The sequence below is a fragment of the Electrona antarctica genome (genome assembly GCF_951216825.1).
Source record: "Electrona antarctica genome assembly, chromosome: 10".
NCBI classification, from domain to species: domain Eukaryota; kingdom Metazoa; phylum Chordata; class Actinopteri; order Myctophiformes; family Myctophidae; genus Electrona; species Electrona antarctica.
Window position 1 is genome coordinate 21,398,922 of NC_136791.1, and position 22,006 is coordinate 21,420,927.

The 22,006-nt window shown below is 44.2% G+C and overlaps 1 protein-coding gene across 1 annotated transcript in view; it reads right to left on the reverse strand.

The window, feature by feature from the left end:
- Nucleotides 1-21,512, reverse strand: part of LOC306930530 (leucine zipper putative tumor suppressor 2 homolog) — a 96,004-nt gene extending 74,492 nt beyond the window's left edge. The window contains exon 1 of the mRNA XM_079511545.1: nucleotides 21,208-21,512. The gene's annotated coding sequence lies outside the window, so the exon portion shown is untranslated. The remainder of the gene's footprint in view (nucleotides 1-21,207) is intronic.
- Between the last annotated feature and the right edge of the window lie 494 nt (nucleotides 21,513-22,006).

Here is a 22,006-nt window from a genome sequence, read left to right on the forward strand (position 1 = left end):
GACAGACAGACAGACAGACAGACAGACAGACAGCATGTGTTGATTTTGACAGCAAATCTTGAATGAATTCCATTTAGATTTAGTCATATTTTAGTCGATGCACTCGAGTACAGTACTTAGATACTTTGGAGCACTGGGCTCTGGTGGAAGGGTCATGTGACCATGAACATCGCTGGGACAGTGTCCCAGACCTTCCCCAAAGGATTCTGGGAATGTGTGTTGTGTGTGTGTGTGTGTGTGTGTGTGTGTGTGTGTGTGTGTGTGTGTGTGTGTGTGTGTGTGTGTGTGTGTGTGTGTGAGGCAGGGAGGAAGGACAACATCTGTCTGCAATTAAAAGCAACAGATCAACCTCAACAGACCAGCCATTGAGAGATCACATACCATGGATCTATCTACAGCAGTGCTATTCCAAGTGGGGGGTCCGGGGACCCCCAGTGGTCCTTGAGGGGGTTCCAGGGGGTCCCCAGCCAGTAGAATGAATTAATATAGCATCAACAACAAATCTGGTTGACCACTTGAACACTACAGCATACAAAATACAAATATTGGCGATATTTTGAAAATAGCTCACACCGCGTCACACTGTGTCTCTGCCTGGTACAACATATCCTCAGATGGGTGGTCTATAGGTCCAGTGGTTTTCAACCATTTTCATATCAACATGACATTATCAACGTCCAATATTTATTCAGCATTTGAGCCACCATTTGATGACATTTAGCCTCTCAGACCCAAAACTTTTGTAACAAAATATTTTGTCTTCAATTTAATTATTCTACATTATCTATAAATAAAGTAATGCAGATTGTTTAAAAAAAGAAAGAACGAACGAAAGAAGGCACTGCCGTAGGTTACACACACTCTGCCTAGAGGTCACACACACACACACACACACACACACACACACACACACACACACACACACACACACACACACACACACACACACACACACACACACACACACACACACACACACACACACACACACACACACACACACACACACACACACACACACACACACACACACACACACACACACAATCTTCTGTCCAGCTTACGTGGCAAAACACTAGTGTCCGTTACAGAGTGTCAAATTTATTGATTATGGCGTTTGCTGACGTAACCGTATTGGAAACCTGATTTGTGCGGCCGAGAGAAGCATAACATGAATTATTGATCCAGAGTTAAAGGTCTGCTTCCAGCCTCTGGGGTCAGGCAGAATACAGTTGTATTTCTCTATCTTATTATGTGAAATGAAGTAGTGTTATATCGCTACAGTCCTTGACTCGTCTCAAGTCATGTCTCGTTTTCATTTACTTACTGACTTCCTCCTGGGGGATCCGAGACGTTCCAAGGCCAGTGAGTCGATGTGATTCCTCCAACTGCGCCTTGGTCTCCTCCCAGTGGGACGTGCCTCAAGGACCTCCCTAGGGAGACGCCCGAGAGGCATCCTAACCAGATGCCCGAACCACCTAAGCTGGCTCCTTTCCAGGCGAAGAAGCAGCGACTCTACTCCGAGTCTCTCTCGTGAGACTTCTCACCCTATCTCTAAGGGAGATAGGGTGAGGCCAGCCACCGATGGGAGGCCAGCCACCCGTCGAAGAAAACTCATTTGGCCGCTTGTATTCGCAACCCCGAGATACTTGAACTCCTTCACCTGGGGTAATAGGGACTTTGTTTATTGGTTTTTTCACAGAAGCATTATTGAAATACTGGAGTTGAAAAATAATAAATGGTGGCATTAAACAGCTTCTCTTAACAAACCCCACAAGTATAGGGTAATAGGGACTTTAAGCAACGACGGCTCCGGCAACCGGAAATGGATTAGTGCTCGATACATAAACCTGCTTGCCGTTGCAGCCGTTTCTACTACGGCAGAACCTACACTTTCTACAACGCCATGTCATAACCATGTTTATTGAAATTATAGCTGTCATACATTTACACCAATTGCTCCATCACCTCTATTATGCTGTGTAATGTGTTGGCATGCTCTGAATTAAGAAATAACACGAATACCATATGCCATATTGACCATGTTTATTAAAACGTTTTTTAGAATAACACAGATTGCTCCAGCACCTTCCTCTTTCCACTGCTGATCATGTCCAGCGCATGTAAGAATTAAGCAATATCGGCAAGTTAGCTGACGCGCGACGGGGTGTTTTAAAAAAATAAATAATGTGTTTGTTTGACACATGCTGCATCACCATGGGAACCAAAAATGGATCGTAGACGCCGTACTTCCGCGTAGCGGAGCCGTCCTGAAGAAAGCCATTGTTGCTTAAAGTCCCTATTGCCTCATTCCCTACCCGGACTGCACAATCCACCCGTTTCCTGCTGAGAACCATGACCTCAGATTTGGAGACGCTGATCCTCATCCCAGCCGCCGTACACTTGGCTGCGAACCGGTCCAGTGAGAGCTGAAGGTAATAATAATTAAAAACAAAGCGTAAATAAAGGGACCCATACAAATGGGTGTTTTGGGAACCAGTGCTCTGGACCAGAGTGACAGTCTTATGACCCCAAATGCCTTTCAACTGCTGCGCAGGCCATGAGGCCGCTTCCTGAGACTAATACACGGGCCATCCATCAATCTGGTGTGTGTGTGTGTGTGTGTGTGTGTGTGTGTGTGTGTGTGTGTGTGTGTGTCCGTGTGTGTGCGTGCGTGTATGAGCGCATGCGTGTGTGTGTGTGTGTGTGTGTGTGTGTGTGTGTGTGTGTGTGTGTGTGTGTGTGTGCGTGTGCGTAGCCTGCTGTTTCAGTTCTGACTCCATGCTGCCTCTCATACATCAGAACCTGACAACTGTGACATGACACTGTGTGACATATGAGGCCACTTTTTACCACCTCCTCACACAGAGAAAGGACGAGAGAGAGAGAGAGAGAGACAGAGGCAGGCAGGCAGGCAGGCAGGCAGGCAGGCAGGCAGACAGACAGACAGACAGACAGACAGACAGACAGACAGACAGACAGACAGACAGACGTGTCTCCAGATGGATGGATGGATGCAGATCAAAAAGACAGATGGCGACAGAGTAGTTCTATGAATAAAGATAATTAATAACTCAGTGATTATCATGTGCTCGTGATCCGTGTGACGTCGTTTACAACATGCCAGTTCAGGCTGAGGATCTCGCTTATTCACGGGAGCATTTTAACCGAAAGCGTTGTGAGCTTGTAGATCAGATATTTCCCGCAAAGAGATTTGGTGTTGATTTGAGGTTTGTTGGTCAGCTAGGGTTTAAGGCTCCAGTTAAAATTGCTGTGAGAAAACACATACATTTGTTTGGTCCGTTTTGAATAATGAGTGAACAAAACCCAGACTAATGGACCGACCTTACGGAGTCGGATGCCAACAAGCAGAAGTCCACTGTGATCGGTGCCATAGCTCTGCCCAGTATGTCCATTATATTCTACAGGACACATGGGCAACTGGAGGCCACATGCGGCCCCCACCATCACTTAATACGGCCCGCAGGTTAATATCGGAATACTGATAATATTATTGATTTCAGCTGTTACAATTCCAAACATGAACCGCTTTAATTACTTTAATTACTACTAGCTGAATGAGTAGTATTAAAATGTTGTCTTTTTTATGTCCAATGTATTTACATTTAAGTTCATAAAGTTAACATAAGAATAACTAAATGCATTTTTAAATTAAATAAAAATGTAACTTCTCAGGATTCCAATATAAAAATATATATATGAAAAATCTGCATATCAATTCAAATATAGCAAAGAAATAGCAGATCTACTGAGACACATTTTGAGCTTGTAGATCGGCTATTTTTGCTACGACAGTAATATGCCAGTGTGGAAATATAGTGGCCCTCTGGAGTGATTGTGGAAATATAGTGGCTTTCTGGAGTGAGTGTGGAAATATAGTGGCCCTCTGGAGTGAGTGTGGAAATATAGTGGCGCTCTGGAGTGAGTGTGGAAATATAGTGGCCCTCTGGAGTGAGTGTGGAAATATAGTGGCGCTCTGCAATGAGTGTGGAAATATAGTGGCCCTCTCCATCATCAAAGTTGCCCGCCCCTGTTCTACAGCACACATCGATTCCGTCTCTCCTCTCGTAATACGACACACTGCGGACGGAGGCTTTCAGAGCACATCTGTGCCTGGCTGCCATCATCGCTGCTTCTGCTATCACGTTTCACACCAACAGCACTTCCACTGACCTGCAACTCACTCTGCATCCAGATGCTTTCTGACGCTTCCTAAAATCAGGGGTGTTCAACATAGGAGGTCCGGGACCGCTACGTGGTCCTCAGAGATACTGCAGGGGGGGGGGGGGGGGGTCGCCACATCTTTATGCTATACTAGGGACTTTCATTTTACATTAACCACGTCTTGAACCCTCTCACACCTTCCTTGAACTGAGCTCATGCGATGTAGATCGGCTATTTTCGGCAAAGATGTTTGGTGTGGAGGGAAAAAACAAAAAAGAGCAGACCAAGAACCGAGCCAAAGGTCATGCTTACAAAGTATGGAGGGCATAAAGGTATATTCAGTGATTTCACTTAATTCAAATATCAGTTATTCTTTTGTTTTGTTGTGATAATCCTCCCTTCTATAGAGTGTGCTGACCATATAAGGAGTTCCTCCCTGTCCCCAGTTAACCCCTAGGGTAAAAAAAGCTAAGGGTATAATTTCAATAAACATGGTTATGACATGGCGTTGTAGAAAGTGTAGGTTCTGCCGTAGTAGAAACGGCTGCAACGGCAAGCAGGTTTATGTATCGAGCACTAATCCATTTCCGGTTGCCGGAGCCGTCGTTGCTTAAAGTCCCTATTACCTAATTTTTGGCTAGGTGGCCCAGCTTTCATCCAATCAGGATAGAGAGGGGCCTTCTGCCAATCATGATCGAGTGGGGGCGGGCCTTGGTGTGCGTGCCGTTCTCCTGTTGCGCGTCCCCCCACTGTAGTGCGTGCATGTGCACATCTTGGTACCGGGGCGCACCGGGGGGATTTCCAAATCACTGAATGCTCCTTTAACTAATTTATTGCAGCTAGCTGTTAGCATAAATCCCAGTTCCAGGTGCCACCATACGCGTTCACTTTAAAAGTCGGAGTTTGCCCACCCCACACACTCGAGTATCATTGGAACAAGCACACACTGATTACCTTTCGTAAGAAGCTTTTACATGGCGGGAGCGTCGTGGTACAAAGGCTCAAATTAAATCCGAAATTTGGATGGCAGAAGATCCACCAAGGACAGCTCTCCTGGATTACGATTTATGGACGTTTGAAAATCCTCCTTTCAACTGCTTTACATGGTGATTATATTTTCAATTCCATAGCTGGAGTGGTGGGGCGAACCGGACCAATGTTAAACGCTACGGTGGGACTCAACCATTATATAGACGGAGTATACATTGGGGTCCGTATATATATACGGACCTGGGATATGAGTATGACGTCCCCTAGCGTTGGGGTACGTATATATACGGACATGGGAAAGAAAGAATTAAGTGGTTAAATGTCTGAAAAAACACACATATAACATGAATCCAATCCAATCCAATCCAATCCTGCTCTCTCTCTCTCTCTCTCTGTAGCCTCAGTCCCAGCCTTACTCATCTGCAAAGAGAAAAGCCTGGTCACAACCTAACGGCCGGGCTCCACCGGGCGCGTCAGCGTCGCGTCTCCGTCACCGTCAGGGAATGATCCCTTTTTAATCAATGAAGGGTGGCTCCACTGCCCGCGTTGACGGAGACGCGACGCGTGCATTAAAATTGAACCGGTGCGTTTTTTGACGCGACGCGACGGAGACGCAACGCGTCCGGTGGAGCCCTGGCGTTAGGCAGTGAACGTATCGGCGGAAGTGTCGGGCCGGAACATCCGTCAGATGTATTTCCGCCGGAAACAATATATTTTTGACCAATCACAATCCTTTTCATTCACGAGAATGTAAACTGATTTGTAAACATAATTTCCTTGAGTGGTCCTTCCACTAAAATCCCACAACTTCCGCCCCTCCAAAAAATGATACACTCTACAGCGCAGGACGGTCTTGCCCAGCGTGCTCTCTCAGGGGTCCTTGGCCTGAAAAACGTTGAAGACCCCTTGTCCTAAATAGTCACGTCACGGACAAACAATAGAGGCAGTCTGTGGATTCTTGGGCAAAGCCACGCCCTCGTTTTGTAAATCTTTAGTTGTCAGAGACGACAATGACAGGCTGAGATGGGTGGACGGTTTGGACAATGACAGGCCACTGACTGACCACACCGGGCTGACCCCATTCCGAAAGGGCCACACCGTGGGTGTGTGGAGGACGGTCGGAGAGAGGAGAGGAGACATCAGGGTAGGTCTGGTGGGTAAACGGCTGTCCGTTTGGTTTCTCAAGCCTCGACATGGGTTCCCTCTATAATCACCATGACCACAATGTGTCATTCTCTCAACCTACGAAGTACGTTGGAAGGAGGAGTACGAACTCTTTCCACCTGGCCTTCACTTGCGGGCCCCAAAAAAACAGGTACAAATATTCCTTTGTCCCGGATTCCATTTGCACACTGAATGCTGCTGTTAGTACAGCGGCTTATACCCCAATACAAGAGGTATTGTGCACTTTTTCAAAAAAGCATGAAACTTCTACCATAGTTAGATGATATCATGAGGTGTATTTTCAGATGTGGAGTCAAGTCAGATTTGACCCCTGAGGCCCGGTAGAGCATAATATGTGACCAATACCCATAACATCCTATATAAGGCAAAAAAGTCCAAATTTCATCATTCTTTAAGTAGCATGTGACATATGAAACTAGGGTGTTTGCATGATTCTGAATCCATTCCAAGCATTAGTTTTGCAAAAAAACACTCATTGGGCTTAAAACGGCCATGCCCACTTGCCCAAATGTGCTGGCATCATCAATTTGTGATGACGGCATTGGCCGTTTTTAGCCCAATGAGTGTTTTTTTGCAAAACTAATGCTTGGAATGGATTCAGCATCATGAAATCACCCTAGTTTCATATGTCACATGCTACTTAAAGAATGATGAAATTTGGACTTTTTTTGCCTTATATAGGATGTTATGGGTATTGGTCACATATTATGCTCTACCGGGCCTCAGGGGTCAAATCTGACTTGACTCCACATTTGAAAATACACCTCATGGTATCATCTAACTATGGTAAAAGTTTCATGCTTTTTTGAAAAAGTGCACAATTTTTTGGTAATCCGCTGTACTATGTGGGGAGGTCAAGGAGATAACCTAGTCCTAGGCCTTATGAGCACTTTATTGGTTTCGTGCCTATGCGCATGCACTTTCTAGGGTCAACGTGCATGGGTCAACGAGCACTTTATTGCATTGCACTTTAACGCTTTGCACTTCATGGTCAACGTGCACTTTATTGTCCGTTCTTGGTATCTGCTATGTGTACTGTATTATGTTTTATTGTATTGTACTGATGTCTATGCCGCAGCAACCCAATTTGCCCTTCGGGGATACAAAATAAAACCTTGAACATCAACCTCCTGGCTGTGGGTGATGCAGTCAGAAATCACAGCCCGTCTTAAACTCGCAAGAAACATGGCAGCCGTGTCGTCATGCTAAAAAAGAAAAAAAAGGGGAGGAAGGAAGAAAAAAGAGAAAAGTTTGATGGATAGGGTCCTTAACACTGCACGCGTTGAGTGACTCGTTGCCGTTAAGTAGATTTAACAGTTGAAAATCCCACCGTAAGTCTGACAGGCAGGCTTTAGAAACATCAAAGCCAATGCTGCTTTCATCCTACAACGTGCTCAAACTGCTCTAAACAAATTACTCCTGCTCGTGTGTGCGTGGCGTGCCTGACTGCCTGCCTGCGTTGGTGCGTACATGCCTTCCTGCGTACGTGGTAAATAAAATGGTAAACTGTGCATTTATATAGCGCCTTTATCCAAGGCGCTTTACATAGATTGTGCATTACATTCACCCATTCACACACACATTCATACACCGATTGCGGCGGAAGCCATGCAAAGTACCAGCCAGCACATCGGGAGCAATTTGGGGTTCAGTGTCTTGCCCAAGGACACTTCGACATGTAGCCAGGAGGAGCCGGGATTCGAACCGCCGACCCATGGATCATTGGACGACCTGCTCTACCTCTTGAGCCACAGTATGCACGTGCGTACCGTACACGTGCGTGTGTTTTGGTTGCACAGACCTGACAATTATAATCAATAGCCAAGTGAAGGCCTTGATAGCCATCAATAGTACAATGAAATCCTATTCTACGTAAGTAATTGGAGTCTGCATAGTGTGAGAGAAGCTGAAAGCTTAGGGCCCAAAACACAATTAGTAACATTAACGGATGTCATTTCAATGATTTGATTAATTTTATACAAAAGCAATGCCAAGAAAGAACTGAATGTGTGAGACAACATTAGTAATTCAGTCTGGCTGTTTAGACAGGCAGTGAGGAAAAGGAATGCAAATAAGTTCAACTAAAATGTTTTAAAGGTGTAGTGAAATGAAAAATACGTTTTTCACACTTTTAGACCATATCCATGGTCATCATATGGGCATACCTAACAATGGATGCCAAAAAAATGTGAAAATTCTCATTTTTGTGTGTTTTTATATCAAAAGTCCATAAAGTATTACTTCCTGAAAACGAAAACGTGCTGCGTGATGACGTGTCGAGGCCAACATCGATAAAAGCCAATGAAAATGAAGCTCACCAGTTTAATTCCCCATATCTCCGCATCCGTCCAGCACAGGCTGCACAGCTGCTACTGATTACAGACATCTTCCGTTTTTATTCCCATTCAAGATAACATCCAGAGAGTGTATTACTCGGTTTCAACTTAATCATCACGCTAAAAATGTATCTGAAAACATTATAGGGTAGAAATAAGCCACATTAAGTGTAAACTGGTAAAGCTGGCTGACTATCTGATTTGTAAACAAACTTCCACACGCTGTCCTGCGTAGCATAGCTACCCGTCCCTAGCTACCGTCCCATCCCCTGAAGGGATGTGACGCTCTGATTGGTTCAGAAACTTCATAGCGGTGTTTCAACTTGAGACCGTCTGAAACTTCAAAATAAAATGTCCACCATTTCCGTTTCACTACGCCTTTAAGCATTTGCTTCCATTTAGCCAACCTGTCACCAAATCCAAATCAAAGGTTTTTTTTTAGGGGCCTCATTTTGCTGTTGCTAAAGTGATACAAATACTTTGAAAATTTATTTAAGATGAAAAATGCCAAATTGTCAATTGGTTTCTCAGATGCAAAATCTGATTGATGTCCAAGCAAATAAAAGACAACACAAACCTATATTTACTCAAACAAAAGGGAAATGTATGAAGATAAGATACGATTTTAATTTAATTATTTTTATTATCTAAATGGGTTAACTTTACAGACGATGGTGAACATGTATTGCAGATCCACTGCAGTAAGTTACAGCATGCATGACTTCACTCCAATTAGTTGTGACTTCACACTGTTATATTGGCTGACAGGCATTCTAATCATGAGTGACACAATGTGTCCCAGTAGCTGCAGCACTCCAAACCAACCCCGATTCTCTTTACTTAACCTAGCAATGGAAGTCAAATATAAATAAATAAATAAATGTTTAAAAATGAATAATTGCAATATTATTATGCTGGAAATATTGCTATATTTTTGATTGTTTTCTGAAAAACGTATGTTGCTATACGTATAAAATCTAAAACGACACACGGATGCATTCCCAGTTTTAATGGGTTTTAAATAAAGCCTGAACGATTCCCGTTCCTGGGCACAGCCAGCCGTCTGTCTCTCTCTGGATAGCTGTCCGACGATCGATTTCGTCTGAGGAAGAGAGCAAACGAACAGACGGACAGACGGACGCAGGGGAAAGAAAAAGACAGCTCTCCTGTTCACATTCGTTCTATCGTGTGTAGGAAAATGTGCAGGCCTGCTGCACGGCTGCTTTCATAGCATTCATAACACTGGAGGCTTCAGCTATTCATCATCATAGAACGGCAGCAGCTGTGGCTCAGGAGGTAGAGCAGGTCGTCCAACGGTCCCTGGGCCGGCGGTTTGAATCCCGGCTCTTCCTGTCTACATGTCGAAGTGTCCTTGGGCAAGACACCAGAGATTAAAATAGGGTGCATTTTGCATCCCAAAACGCAGTTTATAGTTAATGGACGCAATAAAACAATGACCTCTGCATCCACGGGATGCACTACTGTACTGTTTTTTATTCTAGTTTTTTTTATAGCTAGCTTTAGTTATAATAATAATTTCTGTTTTCTACATGAATATAACCACATTATAACCATATAAAATGAAATGGGAATTAAATGCTGCAATTTGTAAAATATGACTCTTAACACAATCCGTGCCGGGATTCCTTCAAAATAGGAGCTCTGGGGTGCCGGAAAGACATGGCCGCTTTTACTCTGAAACCCACGACCCGGAAACAATCCGGAAAAAAAGTTCTCTTTACATTGCTAGCTCACATTGCTATCGTTTTAATTTATACGATATATGATCCAAAAAGCATATTTTGCGGGAGAGACGGATGAGGAGCAGAAATGAAGCGCTAGTATATCCGTCAGATCAAAACCACGGAGAGCGCCCTGGATTAGGAGAGACGAGGCATTCTTTCTGCCGCGCTAAGAGCTAAGTCAACAGTAAGCTAACATGAGCCCAGAGTGTAGCATACGGTAGCCGAGAGGCAAACTGAAAAAGAAATAAGTGGGACTCATAAAATGTCCCTGGGACTCATTCTAAAAGACCATCCCTGCATCCCGGGACTCATTACATTGAAAACCTATTTACATCACTGCTGAAACCTACATTGCCTCCAATGAGTTGGTCGGTGTGAGCTTGCCACCATTGGTGTGTGAATGTGGGAAGTGAGTGCTATGTAGAGTGCTGTGTAGACATAGCACTCTATAGTGTATACACATATAGTTTCATTAGATAGATATCCCACTGTTAGGTTCTTAAGCTTACATATGATTCATGATGACTATTTGTATGTATTTGATGTATTACCATGTTTTTTTGTTCTTCCTACTGTAAGTCGCTCTGGATTAAGAGTGTCTGCTAAATGCGTCGACTGTTCACCGCTTCACCTCCCAATGTATGAATGAATAAGCCCATTGAAGCGCTTTGGGCACTTGGAAAAGCACTATAAAAATGCCATTCATTATGAAAATGCCTTTCATTAACTGAGCACATCAGAATTATCTCTGCCAGAGTTGCCATGTCTGCTTATTATATAATGTCGCTTGTAAATATCAGTAAAAAAAAAGCGGGTTGCATTTTTTTTTGGGGGGGTGGGGGCGGGCTTAATTGTTTCTAAAGTGCATTTGCTTTTCATAACGACCCCCAGATCTCTCCATGCACCCCTCATCTAAAAGTATTTTGTGTCCTGTGGCCTGTACCAAATGTGTGCTGTTGAAATGTTTCCCCAGGTTCCCTGGCTAATTTTCAAATATAGAATGCTCATGTGGCCTAATAATAGTCGTCTTATGTTGGGCTTGTATTTGTAGACCTGCTGGTCGGCTCTTAAACGGTCTCTGGAAAAGTCTGGCAACACAACACTGGCCTCTGTCTCCTCTGCCTCACACAACGCTGCCCAGTCCGTTCCGTTCCGCATGGTGCCTTCCGTGCCAGGTTGTGTTTGACATAGGACCGATGGACAGCGGGTTGCTTTGTTCATCTCTGGACAATTTAAGTCGTCACATTGAATTAGAAAATTTTGAATGCAACTGGACGGAACGCAGTGGTGTAAACCAGTGGTTCCCAAAGTGGGGTCCGGGGACCCCTAGGGGCCCTTGAGAGAGTTCCCAGGGGGTCCCCTGCAGCTAAATGATAGTTATGAACCAACGTGGACCCATACTTGGTTCCATTTGTACACTCTCAAGAGTAACATTTATTTTGATTTTACAATATAAATTGGGGTCCCAGAGAGAGAAATGTCATTAAATGGGGGACCGTAGCCTAATTTAGGTCAAACCGGGGGCCCATGAACTTAAAATGGTTGAGAATCACTGCTAGAGCCGTAAAAATCTGCTCAAGTCTACTCCATCTACATCTCTGAGGCAAATATTGTACTTTTGAATCCCCTCCAGTTATTTGAAAACTTTAGTTACTTTGTAGATATTTATTATTATTATTAATTAATTAAGCTCACAATGTGTCACGATGCGACACATTGTGAGCTTGTAGGTCTGCTATTTTCAAAAGATGGAATAGCACGAGGTCACACACACAAATCTGTTTACAGATTGCTCTGTTGTTCATCTTATTGTACTGGTCACATGTCACATCTCTGCCAACACTCGGTGTTGGCGCGCACGCACGCACGCACGCACGCACGCACGCACGCACGCACGCACGCACGCACGCACGCACAAACACACACACACACACAATGAATAACAAGCAACGCATTCATAACATGCAATGGTGCAAAATATTCAACACAATTATTGGTGTTCTGAATAATTTGTCATTTATTATCCAATCACCATCAATCTAGTTGATCAATCCAGTATTTCGGTTTCTTAAAATAACTCAAACATATTCCTTTTCCCGTGCAAAAAACCCCCACAAACAACGCAGCTTCGACATGCATCGGAGGATAGCTTCCAACGGTCGCATCCATAGCATGAGTCTTCACATCACGATCTCAGGCGGTCCATTCAGAAGACTAAAAACGCCTTCAATCGTGTGACATAAAAATGTCACTTTGATGTTCCCTTCAGAAAAGGGAAAGGTCACCAGGCAGCTAATTGTGTGCTGACGCACGCACGCACGCACGCACGCACGCACACTAACTGACAGCTTGTCTGACTCCTGCTGTACTTGTGCTCTCAGTCTCTTATTTTTTTATTTTAATGGAGCAGGAGAACACCCTGCTGGGAATCTCAATGACACATCAGATGAGTCGACGGTGTGCATGACACGTCTCATACAGGTCTGTCTGAGGCCAGCTCTGTGCACGTCTTTGTGCAGGTCTGTTTGAAGCCAGCTGCTGGATAACGGGGCAACGATCAAAAAGAAGTTAAAATATCAGCACAGTGACTGGATCGGAGGCCCCCAAGCTAATGTGTGCATTTAAAGGGAGCTTCATCAGAGTATTCATTTTCAGGATTTTGGAGGATTTGAAAAAAAGTCACGAAAAAAATACTATAGTTCATGGTTTCGGACGTGGTTTTCAACCCTTTTCATTTCAAGGTCCATTATTTATTCGGCATTTGAACCACGGACCACCGTTGATGAGATTTAGCCTCTCAAACCAAAAACCTATAATATTTTGTTGCTATTCCATGCTGTGTTGTTGTGGTACCATAGGAGACAACACGCGAATGTTGATCAAAAATAACAATTCTTCTTTAATTGTGTACACAGCACGCGTCTTGTACCGTCGAAAATTAAGAAATGCAGATGTTTGACAAAAATGTAACTCTTGAGAGTGTAAAATGAAACCAAACCACGTTTATAAACGTATTTGGCAAGATAAGAATTAAGATTTAAAGGTCTATAAAGGTCAATTTGGTTACAAACTCTCCATAATTTAGCTGGGTTGAAAACCCCTGACATACTGTAGTGTAGATTTAACTCAATGTATACACAAGGTCAGAGTTGCCCTCAGCAGAGCTGGAATCTCAAGTCAATCACCGCAAGAACCAATCACTTGGATGCAAGAACAGACACTGATTTGATTAATTCATTCCATTAGTTGCAGGCAATTTGAGGGATATTTCATAAAGCTGCACATCCAAAAACGGTGGAATCTACAAAACAATGACGACACGTTGCAGTGACACGCCGCAGACAGGCTGTGAGCTTGTAGATCGGCTATACATCGGCACACAAGTATGAATCAGGCATTACGATGCCATCAAGGCTCGCCAACATAAACTTTAGTTGACTGAATCAACTCTCAATTTAGTCAACTAATTCTTAGATTTAGTAAATGGTGCATTTATATAGCACCTTTATCCAAGGCACTTTACAATGATTGTACATTACATTCACTGATGGCGGAAGAAACGATGCAAGGCACCAACCTGCTCATAGGGAGCAATTAGGGGTCCTGAGGACACTTTGACACCAACTCTGGGGGAGCCCGGGATCAAACTGGGAACCTTCCGGTTGCAAAGCGGCCACTCTACCACTGATCCACTGCCGCTCCAGTCAACTAAGTCAACTAAAACTACACTCTCACAACTGAAACATCTTGGCTGATGACTAAAATGTGTCTAAAACTAAATGGAATTTTATTCTAAAGACTAGTACTGACTAAAACTAAATCAAAAGTTGCTAAATGCAACAGGGATTAAACATCTGCATGTGTACCGGTATGCATTCATGAAGCCAAAGAAAGACAACAACGCAGAACAATCAAGTGTCAGAACATACTAGTTCTCACCAAGGAGCCAGGCTTGCATCAGTGGTTTTCAACCAGTGGTCCGGGGACCACCAGTGGTCCTTGAGGGGGTTCCAGTTGGTAAACAAATGGACCCTAGATCTTTAACTCTTGAGAGCGTACAATGAAAGCAAATAAATAATGGGCCTTGATATGAAAAGGGTTGAAGACCACTGTGCTACAGTGTTGCCAGATGGGAAATGTTGAATTATCGTACCAGAGTCTTATAAATATCATATTTGAAAGAAAACTATCGTATACAGCCAAAAAAGATAAATCACACGTGTGTGTATATATGTAATTTAATTCAAGTTAAAGATTTAGTATTAAAGTTTTTTTTGTCTTGTTTTTTGTAAGAAACAACCTTGTTTGAGACAAAAACATATCACATAATTAATTCGTATTGCTTCGTGGAAGCAGGCAACTTCTTGGACCTTACAGAAATAAAAGCCTAAAACAGGACTGGAAAGATGCGAACGGTGTTTTTAATTTTAATGCCTCCATGTTATTATCTAGGGTCAGATTTACTGATTTCCTGATTTATTTTGAAAAGCCAAACCGGATCTCAAATCAGCAGACAGGGAATTTAGTAAATTCACACACGTTTTTGTGATATGGTGATACATTTTCTTTGTGAATTATTGATCGTACGTCGTACAGAACTTGGGCAAAATGATCGTACAAATACGCTAATTATCGTACAACAGGTAACGCTGATCTGCTATGAAACTTCATACTGCACATGAGATGAGGGAAGGGAAACATGACCCCATGAAAAGCATCTCTGCTCAGCTTCTCTGAGTGCTTCGACTGCCTCTGTGGAATTCAAATGCCCCCATGGACTGTCTCTAAACGTGGACACACATGCGCACACAAAAAAGCAATACCAAGCATCCGCTGCACTCACTGCCTTTCACCTTTTTTTATATTTAACCTTTATTTACAAGTGGGAACTGGCCAAGAGGCAGAAACAAAATTACACTTCAATGCTACGTCGTACATGTCAAATTATAGAACAGCTGATAATACATCCATGATACACCTCAAAGTACCTTCAATATATACAACAAATCTCCAAAATGGTACACTAGGCCAATTATAGTCTGGACTGCAGGTCGTTCCACGACCAGGGGCCAAAGAAAGTGAGACATTTTTTACCCCCCTCAGATTTGAATGCTGGTACCGCACGCCGTAGACACAATGACGCAGGCTGAACCCTTGACAGTCAAACGGGCCAATGAAATAAACAGTAATATAGTGACATCACACTATCAGCCCCTCCCCTAACCCCTCCCCCTTTATCATACAACTACAGCTGTGGGTGTGGCTTCAGTTCAGGTGGATCACCACCCATCTGGCAAACCAGGCATACTTAATGAACTGGTGGGCGTGTCCACATAAAAGCATGATTTTAACAAATACTGTACACTTTTTGTAAAAAGTTCTTCCTCCTTATATTATAATAATACCTGATGATCACGTTTTAGGGTGGAAAAAAAGTCATGGCACTCCATCTTTAAACTAAAGTGTTATCCCGCCACACGTTGAATTACATCCAGTAGCCAACATCATCGTCCTCATCATCACAGTGACAAAGTTGACACTCTATGTCTGGGGTCTTCAACAGGGGGTCCTCAAGGCCTATTCATACTCCAGTTTTAGGTGATAAAGGTGACCACCGCTAACATTGAAAACTACAACATGACGACGTCAGTGAGCCGTGGTGAAGAGCAAACCACCGCTCTTCCCCAGGTCTGCCAGACTCGCTCCAGGCAATGCGATTGTATTCATATATGTGCAACGCCAAAAACACAATTATGTTGTTAATCAGTTATTTATATATATATTGAAAAGTCATGATGGTGCCAGGCTGCGCTAGAACATGTGGAGGTCTTATGTAACCGTAACGCATGCACTGTGCAGATGCTCATGACCGCACGTGTGCATGTGTAATAATTAGGGTCATCTTTATACATAAATAGCTGCCTGCTACCAGAGAGAGAGAGAGAGAGGGAGAGAGAGGGGGGGTACAAGACAACTCCATTTAATCCAATCTGGGGTCCATCCACCCCGTGCTCACACAAAACACAAAACGTGGTATATCTCCACGGGCGTGTAAGCCCGCCGGCACCACGAAGGGCCAATCCGGCCCTGCGCTCTCCATCTACCATCTGACTGCTGCTAACATGTTGTTGGCTCGGTCACACATCATTCACGCACACAGTTACACACACGTAGTGTAAGATGCTGCATGCATGTGATCAAAAGCACACCGGCCGTGACCTTGGTCATGCATGTTGGCTGACTCACACATGTTGATGACCCCCCCCCCCCCCACACACACACACACACACACACACACACACACACACACACACACACACACACACACCCCCCCTTCCTGGGGCCATGTGACATAAGAATGGTCTCTAGTCCTACATGCTCCGAGCTCCTCTAGCTCTTTAACTGCTCTGACAGATAGCGTGGTTTAGCGAGAGGACACAGCCCTGTCCACCCCTCCCATCGCAGGCTCCCTTGACCCCATAGTAACCACAGCCCTGGTGTGTCCCCCTCCCACCCCACGCTCCCTTGACCCCCTCTACTGACCACGGCTCTGTCCACCCCTCCCACCCCAGGCTCCCCTGACTGACCCCTCTACTAACCACAGCTCTGTCCACCCCTCCCACCCCAGACTCCCTTGACCCCATCTACTAACCACAGCTCTGTCCACCCCTCCCACCCCAGGCTCCCTTGACCCCATCTACTAACCACAGCCCTGTCCACCCCTCCCACCCCAGGCTCGACTGACCCCATCTACTAACCACAGCTCTGTCCACCCCTCCCACCCCAGGCTCGACTGACTGACCCCTCCTCCTCTTGCCCACTTGAGCATCTCAAAAGTGTCCACCCTGCAGTCCACCCATCTGACCACTCAACACTCTGTTTGAGGGAAAGGCCTTCGAAACGCGTGACTCAAATGGACCAAACAATGAAATCACAATGAAGTAGAATATACAAGCAACAAGGTGCTTTACTGAGATTGTGCATTTACATTCACCCATTCACGCACATCACACACATTCATACACCGATGACAGAGGACAGTGGAAAGGCACCAACCTGCACATCGGGAGCGATTAGGGGGTTCAGAGTCTTGCTCAAGGACACTTCCACACTAACTCTGGGGGAGCCCGGGTTCAAACTAGGAACCTTGCGGTTCCCATCCAGTCACTGGATACAGGGGATAACTTACTTACTTAGGCCCGTCGCTCCCAGTGGAGCATAGGCCATCTACGACTCTCCTCCATCCAACACGGTTTTGGGCTATCCTTTCTGCCTCCCGCCAGCTGGGGGATAAGGGGTACCTGAACCACTGCCTCCAACATGAATAAAGAATAAAAATGGTGGGTACTAATATCTAGTCTAGACATAAATGAAGATATGCAGTAGGCTAAAATATGTGCGTGTGCATGTACAAAATATACCGAAAACCAGAGACGTGATATGTGACTAGTACGATACGAAACATCTGTCTGTGTGTGTGTGTGTGTGTGTGTGTGTGTGTACTGCACACATGTGTTGACTGTGCGTGCGTGTGTGCCGTGCGCGCGTTCCCAAGGTCCCAGAGCTGCGCATACGTCCAGATGTTGTTTATTTGCACAGAGATGCGAGGTTAGAGGATGGTGGTGGTGAGGAGGGTACATACAGTATTTCTTCCATGTCCACTTCACTACACATGGTTGGGTTATGTATTGTTGCGTCAGACAGACAGACCGCCAGCATGTCCACTTCACTACAGTAGCCCACAGCAGTGGTTCCCAAAGTCGGGTCCAGGGACCCCCCCCCCCCCCCCCCAGGGGTCCTTGAGTGAGTTCCAGGGGGTCCCCAGCTAAATGGATAGTTAGGAATAGGAACCAAATGGACCCTTATGGGTCCGTAACTCAGAGTGTACAAATGTTGGTTCCATTTGTAACACAGTTAAATTAACTTTGATTTTAGGGTCCCAGAGATAGAAATGCCATTAAATGGGGGGACCGTAGCCCAATTCAGGTCAAACCTGGGAGTCCTTGAAATTAAAATGGTTGAGAATCACTGCTAGAGCCGTGAAAATCTTCTCGTATTGGGGTCATTGGCATATAATTCCTAATGTGGGCTAATGAGGGGGTTCTTGACATGAAAAGGTTTGAGAACGCTAACCATAACATCTTTAAAAATTCCTTCATTCCTAATGCCATTAAGGCACTAAATAATATCATGTCTCGCTAGATTTTTTTAATGTATTTGCCACTGTTGTCCTGCATTTTTGCCATGAAGATAATTGTGTAAGTGTTGTTGCTGTTGCCGTTTGTTTTTTACTGTTGTTGAGACCGAAAACAAATTTCCACACGTGGACAATAAATGAAACTAACTATAACTAACCAACCACTGTCCTACAGTACAGCAGGGGTTCCCAAAGGAATGCCAACAAAGTCGCCCTCTTACCAACTTGTGCCCGGCGTACATCCAGCGGAACTGCTCACTGTGCTCAGCCTGGTATTCCTAAAGTAACCTATTAAGTAAATTATGCTCAAACGGTTAAACCTAACCTTATTCCTAACCTTAACCTCAGTAAAACGGTGCCAAAACCTAACCCTATTCATAAACTTAACCAGAGTAAAACTACGCCTAACCCTCAACTTATTTCTAACCTTATTCTCAGTAAAACAAAATAAAGAATACAAGAACCGCCGCGGTCGGCGGGAAAAAAACGAGGGCGAGATGGATTATGGGCGACGGTACCCGATACCTCTTAAAGTGGGTGCCGTGGCACCCTAGGGTGGACTTGTGCCACGCAAGTCCAGGCAGGCCCAGAATACTTTGATCACATTTGGAATCGATCAATATATCACTTCAGTATTTAACCACTTAGACCAGGGGTGTCCACACATAACAGCAATGTCCCTATGTCCATGTACCTGTCTGTCCCTCTGTCTGTCCCTATGTTTAGAGTACCAGTAGGGGCAAAAGTGGCGCTGTTGTGCTAGAAACAGAGAGAGAGAGATAGTGTTGCACTGTTGCTTGCTAATTACAGAGAGAGAGAGAGAGATGTCTGCAAAATGCTAATTCCCCCACACAGTAACTCTGTCATTTCTCGACCGTTTCGGACGCGGGCGGCTCGCCGGAACCGGGCTGACACCCTGGGTGTGTTCCTGTGGGTCTGGAAGTTCCGGGGACCCACCGGGGACCCCCACACGGAGTTGCACCACTCCATTCACACAGGTGTGATTTTTACTTGAGAGCTACTTTTATCTCATTCTCAACCAATGGCACATCTCCCAACCAATCACGCCGACCAATCACAATTTGCGTCCTCACTGTTTGTGTAATACGCAAACAGCCACTCAATGCTGGTCATAGGTGGGGCTAGCACCCCTCAAAAAACTAAACAAAAAAAATAACAGTGTAAATCAGGGGTGCCGTGGATGAAAACAGAAACAAGTTATTTAAAGGGGTGCCTGACAAAAAAGTTTCGGAACCACTGCAGCAGTGTACAGTACAGTACAGTACAGTACAGTACAGTACAGTACAGTAGCCTACAGTACAATATAGCTCTTGTCCATATCCTTAAGAACTTAGGCTATGGACCAGAACTAACAGTACAGTACAGTACAGTCATGAAATGTTTGAGACGTGGGGGAGCATGCAGCATCCCCCACACAGAAACAGGACGCACGCACGCGCGCCTACAAGCCCGAACCCAACTAGACATAAATATGAGCGACAGACAGCTGCTGAATCATGTATACAAAGAAATATATCCTTCCAAAGTATTTGGAAATACAATTTTGCACGTACGCACACGCGCACACGATGTATTTTGTTGCGAACGCAGTGAGCATTTACTATGAGACCCAGCAGATCACGTCTGTGTGTGTGTGTGTCTGTGTGTGTGTCTGTGTGTGTGTCACGCTGTAACACCACCCGCCCACCACCAGAGGGCGCAGCTGTATCACACACAAAAACACACACACACACACATGCACGCACACACACACACGCACGCACGCACGCACGCACACACAAAAAACTTAACTTAAAAAAAAACTTAACTTAAAACAAAACTTAACTTAAAAAAAAACTTAAAAGGAAAAACGCACACACACACAAAACTTAACTTAAAAAAAACTTAACTTAAAAAAAAACAACTTAAAAAAAAAACTTAAAAAGGAAAAACGCACACACACAAAAAACTTAACTTAAAAAAAACTTAACTTAAAAAAAAAACTTAAAAACGAAAAACTTTAAAAGGAAAGAAAAACTTAAAAAAAAACTTAACTTAAAAAAAAACTTAACTTAAAAAAAAACTTAAAAAGGAAAAACTTTAAAAGGAAAGAAAAACTTAAAAAAAAACTTAACTTAAAAAAAAACTTAACTTAAAAAAAAACTTAAAAAGGAAAAACTTTAAAAGGAAAGAAAAACTTAAAAAAAACTTAACTTAAGAAAAAAACTTAAACACAAAAAAAGAACTTAAAAAAAACCTTACAAAATTACGTAATTTATTCTAATTGTTGTTTTTGCAATTTACGAGCTGCGTTCGCTTCCCGCGTTCGCGCGTCTTACTTGTAGTATGGCAGTCTACTAGCTCTATGTAAACAAGTCACGCATGTGAGTGGTTTGGCTCACTTAAATAAAAGTTGAATGATGGTCGTTTCGCAGTGATATTTCCTACTGGCTTTGAGTTCATAAATAGGCTTTAAGGCTAATCAAATTATAGGTTAATCTGGCACAACGCTCACTAAAAACAACAAGAACACGAGGTTACTCACTGTTATATCAAAGAGAAGACTCACCTTGCCTTGGCTTGCACAAAATGTTCCTTTTTAATATACACAAACGTGTTGAGCAGTTATTTCCCAGTGTGAATCCGTGTTTCTTCGGTCGCCTTAATATTCCTCCTCTCACTTTGCAACTTGTTTGAATCTATTATCGTCTTCTTCTTTTTTTGCACAACTTGTTCCCACTGGCCCGGCCCACAGCTAGCGCTTCACTTCTTCAAGGCTAGTTTATTTTCCTCTGTTTCTTCCTTCTTCCAAAAATCACGCCGATAGGACGCGTCTGGTCTGGTCTGGAAGACACCGAGCTCCACAAGCGGACTGACTGACTGTCTGCATACGGCGTTCCTCCAGCACACACTGGGGAAACGGAGTGTGCGTATGTGCGCGCGCGTAAATGCGTGTCGTGTGTGCTCCCTGCCTGTGTGCTGCTGCCTGACTGCCTGTCGTCCGTCGCGGCGGTGCTGGCTGCTGATCCACACAGACAAGAGCAGAGAAGTGAAGGGAGGCAGCCGGCTGGGGGGCAGGGGGCTCCACGCAGCAGGGCAGGGGGGCTTTCCACAGCCGACGGTTTACTTTAAAGTGAGCCCAGCATGCATGGACTTAATTAGCTGATCTACAATCTCACAAACTGTCACTCACACCGTGCTGCAAACTTCTATACAAACTATGTTTGAGCAGTTAAAGCCAGGAAAACACTTTTGTGAAATGAAATGAAATGATTACTATATTTACCCAGGGTAGCTGGGCTAAGCTCAAGAACTTGTTTCCAGCCAGGCCCTGCTCATAGAACATTTCATGGTAGTGGTTCAATGCC